The sequence below is a fragment of the Schistocerca piceifrons genome, chromosome 7 (assembly GCF_021461385.2).
Source record: "Schistocerca piceifrons isolate TAMUIC-IGC-003096 chromosome 7, iqSchPice1.1, whole genome shotgun sequence".
NCBI lineage: Eukaryota > Metazoa > Arthropoda > Insecta > Orthoptera > Acrididae > Schistocerca > Schistocerca piceifrons.
In genome coordinates, this window is record NC_060144.1 from 119,308,973 (window position 1) to 119,313,886 (window position 4,914).

General features: G+C 47.9%; 1 pseudogene; it reads left to right on the plus strand.

Moving 5' to 3' along the window:
• Positions 1 to 2,417: 2,417 nt before the first annotated feature.
• Positions 2,418 to 2,535, plus strand: LOC124709338 (annotated as a pseudogene).
• The last annotated feature ends 2,379 nt before the right edge of the window (positions 2,536 to 4,914 follow it).

Here is a 4,914-nt window from a genome sequence, read left to right on the forward strand (position 1 = left end):
CCTCAGTTTCAGCTGCCCGTTTCCACGTTATTTATGCCATCCGGTAAGGACTTCGATAGTAGTATTTTTGGAAGGTCTCATCTTCCGTTGATTAAAATCAGTGTGTGTGGCTCAACGTTCATTTCTGAGTTTTCAGTCTGTGCGACATTGTCGCCTTCCATTTCCGGGATACTGTTTGACGTCACAGGGGCGAAGGGGTAGGGGGGGGGGGGGTTGCGCTGCTCCGCCTGTCGCAGCCGCATACGTCAGCGACATGTTGACGGCGCCGGCGGTGCGTTCGACCGCGTCCGTCTCTGAGCAGTGGCTGGGGCTGCGCGCCGCCGCGAGAACAGAGCACGCACGTGCTTACCGGAACTACAGATTGTACGCGTCTTAGGCTACGTTTCGTGGATAACTAATTCCTGTGAAGTATTTCAACAAAGCTGTCTTAACACACCTGACTCAACTGAGAACAGGCAAGGCAAATCCGTTACCCCGTCTCTCTCTTCATAAACAGATATGTACCCTTTAATATTCACTTACAACTTGACTTGCGTGGCCACATGGGATTTCGAATGCGAACTCGAATATTCTTACTGTGCAGAACTCCAGGCCAGCATGTGCTACCTAAACCTCACGAAATACAATGCGAGTCAAAAGTCCTTGGACACCTTCATAAGTTGGAAGATTAAAGGGAAAATTGAAATGTGATGATGGGAACATACGTCTGACGTGGGGCGGCAACTTTGGGAGTGAATGTCATTCATGGCCGCCATCTTGAAATCCGCCATTTCGGATTCAAGTCACTTTTTTTAATAGGAAGGGGGGTGTATGACACATCAAATAGCACTCGCTTGAGCTCTGGAATTGAGTGGTGTAATTTGTTTTTGTCTATCTGGTACAGTTTAGAAGTTATAAATGTTCAAAGTTACCTTGATACCGACTCATGTCTCTCTTTGTTCCAGGTGATCTAAAATGGGTCTGACACGTGAACAGAAGATCGAAATCATCCTTATGTCAGGGGAACGCAGCTAACGAACAATAGAAGCTGACTACAACAGACGGCACCCACATAGAGAACCGGTATCCCACAGCACGATGGCTCACGTGATCACCAAATTCCGGGAGACGGGCTCTGTTCACGAAAGGGCACGTAGTGGGTGACCAAGGACTGCCACCAATGAGGAAACTGCAACTGCGGTTGTTGCGTCGTTTGTGAAAAGTCCTGAGCGAAGTACCGGTCGTGTGGCTCTAGCATGTGGAATAAGCCAAACCTGCATTGTCCGAATATTTCACACCAATAAGTGGCATCCTTACAAGCTGCAGATGCAACATCGGCTTAACGAGGATGACCCAGATCGGCGGTTTGAGTTCTGCCTGTGGGCTATTGCACAACACGAACTGGATCCTTCGTTTCCCAAGAGCGTACTGTTCAGCGACGAGGTGTATTTCACTTTGAACGGAGAGATTAAACGACATAATTGTCGATACTGCAGTGACGCAAATCCGAACTGGGTTGCCCCATTCGAGAACATAGTCCAGCGAAGGTGATGATGTGGCATATGTGACACCGGCATCATTAGGCCATTTTTCATTTATAACACCTTAACTACGCCACAGTACCTGATGCTGCTGCAGGACCTTGTGTTCCCTTCCACACTGAACGCTGACGGCATTTTCCCATCTTATTTTCTGCACGATGGAGCCCCTCCACACTATGGCATTGGTGTTCGTGAATGATTAGAGGAACAACTGCCAGGGAAGTGGATTGGTCGCCGTGGTCCCGTGTAGTGGCCGCCCAGATCCCCTGACTTAACGCCCCTTGATTTTTATCTATGGGGACATCTTAGGCAGATAGTGTATGCTGCGAGCATCTGTGATTTGAGACACCTGGAGGAACGCATACGACACTCCTGTGACCAAATTGCAGGAGACACTCTCCTCCGTGTGCAGTCAGAGTGGTTGCGGCGACTACAGTTGTGCACTGCACGGGATGGACAACACGTACAGCATGTGTTGTAGCAGTCGGTATGAAGGTAATTTCCCAACTTTGAACATTAATAACCTCTCAAGTGTACAAGATAGGCAAAAACAAATTACACCACTAAATTACAGAGCTCAAGCGAGTGTTATTTGATGTGTCATACACCCCCTTTCCATTAAAAAAATAAATAAATTACTTGAATCCAAAATGGCGGATTTCAAGATGGCGGCTATGATTGACATTCACTCCAAAAGTTGCGGCCCACATCAAACCTATGTTCCCATCATCACATTTCAATTTTCCCTTTAATCTTCCAACTTATGAAGGTGTCCAAGAACTTTTGACTCGCCCTGCATTTCGTGAGGTCCAAAGAAGAGCGACAAGATTCGTGACTGGTACATTTAGCCATCGCGAGAACGTTACGATTTTGAAGTGGCGCGCTAAACAGAAGGGAGGCAACGGCATTGCCGCAGTGGATACACCGGTTCCCGTGAGATCACCGAAGTTAAGCGCTGTCGGGCGTGGTCGGCACTTGGATGGGTGTCCCTCCAGGCCGCCATGCGCTGTTGCCACTTTTCGGGGTGCACTCAGCCTCGTGATGACCGAATAGTAGCGGCTTTGGTCAAGAATACCATCATAACGACCGGGAGAGCGGTGTGCTGATCCCACGCCCCTCCTATCCGCATCCTCCGCGGAGGATGACACGGCGGTCGGATCGTCCCGGTAGGCCACTCGTGGTCTGAAGACGGAGTGCTTTTTATGCAGAAGGGGCTGCTCACTAAATTCCGAAATCCGATCTTCATCGAGGATGTAGAGCATATAAACTACTGGCCATTAAAATTGCTATACCACGAAGATGACGTACTACAGACGCGAAATTTAACCGACAGGAAGAGGATGCTGTGATACGTAAATGATTCGCTTTTCAGAGCATTCACACAAGGTTGGCGCCGGTGGCGACACCTACAACGTGCTGACATGAGTTTCCAACCGATTTCTCATACACAAACAGCAGTTCACCGGTCTTGCCTGGTGAAACCTTGTTGTGATGCCTCGTGTAAGGAAGAGAAATCTTACCATCGCGTTTCCGACTTTGATAAAGGTCGGATTGTAGCCTATCGCGATTGCGGTTTATCGTATCGCGACATTGCTGCTAGCGTTGGTCGAGATCCAATGACTGTCAGCAGAATATGGAATCGGTGGGTTCAGGAGGGTAATACGGAACGCCGTGCTGGATCCCAACGGCCTCGAAACACTAGCAGTCGAGATGACAGGCATCATATCCGCATGGCTGTAACGGATCGTGTAGCCACATCTCGATTCCTGAGTCAACAGATGAGGACGTTTGCAAGACAACAACCATCTACACGAACAGTTCGACGACGTTTGCAGCATCATGGACTATCAGCTCGGAGACCTGCGGAGGCTGCGGTTACCCTTGACGCTGCATCACAGTCAGGAGCGCCTGCTATGGTGTAATCAACGACGAACCTGGCTGCACGAATGGCCAAATGTCATTTTTTTGGATGAATCCAGGTTCTGTTTACGCATCATGATGGTCGCATCCGTGTTTGGCGACATCGCGGTGAACGCACATTGGAAGCGTGTATTCGTCATCGCCATACTGGCGTATCACCCGGCGTGATGGTATGGGGTGCCATTGGTTATACGTCTCGGTCACCTCTTCTTCGCATTGACGGTACTTTGAACAGTGGACGTTACATTTCAGATGTTCTATGACCCGTGGCTCTACCCTTCATTCGATCCCTGCATAACCCTACATTTCAGCAGGACAATGCACGATCGCATGTTGCAGGTGCTGTACGGGCCTTTTCTGGATACAGAAAATGTTCGACTGCTGCTCTGGCCAGCACATTCTCCAGATCTCTCACCAACTGACAACTTCTCGTCAATGGTGGCCGAGCAACTGGTTCGTCACAATACGCCAGTCACTACTCTTGATGAACTGTGGTATCGTGTTGAAGCTGCATGGGCTGCTGTACCTGTACACGCCATCCAAGCTCTGTTTGACTCAATGCCCAGGCGTATCAAGGCCGTTATTACGGCCAGAGGTGGTTGTGAAAATGTAATCACATGTCAGTTGTAGTATAATATATTTGTCCAATGAATACCTGTTTATCATCTGCATTTCTTCTTGGTGTAGCAATTTTAATGGCCAGTAGTGTACTTTAGTTAACATGGGTAAATTTTGTTGTGCCTCTTTAGTTTCTTCGATTACACAACCGAAAATTTGCGAATCTTTAAGTTTCACGTAAGCAAGGGAGGATAATTGGGTGAAACACACAAATAAGATCATCTAAATAAATTATAACCTCCACAAAAACAAAACTATGAAACTCAAATTGTACACATCAACACAAGAAACACAGCCATACACTCAGTGACCAATACGACAAACTGTCTTGCTTTCTGCAAAGCACAGCTCAGCGTCAACACGCCCACTTGCGATGAGACTTCCAGTCAGAATGTACTGACTGGACAGCAAAGTTTCTCAGTGCTGAATCAAGATACGTGACATATTTTTGTTTACAGTATTGGCCTTCCTTTGATTTCCGTTTTCTTTTGAAAATATGCTCAGGACGAAATTTTTCTAGTGACATGTTTGTACTGTTAGTGTGCAAAAAATGCGGCTGTAGCGTTCGTGTGCGAGAAATTTGGTCCACGCTGAATGCTATGTGCTTAGCTAAGCAGACGAACAGTATTTCTGAACAACTGCTTAAAGTAAGTAGGAATAATGCCATCTAAAACTAGAAACTAAATTCTGTTCTAACAGGCCCCAGAAGGGCCAACGGTACCGACCGACAGCCGTGTCATCCACTACCGATAGGCGTCACTGGATGCGGATACGGAGGGGCATGTGGTCAGCAGACCGTTCTCCCGGCCGTTTCAATTTTGGTGACTGTAGAGGCTGCTCCTCAATCACGTGGCTC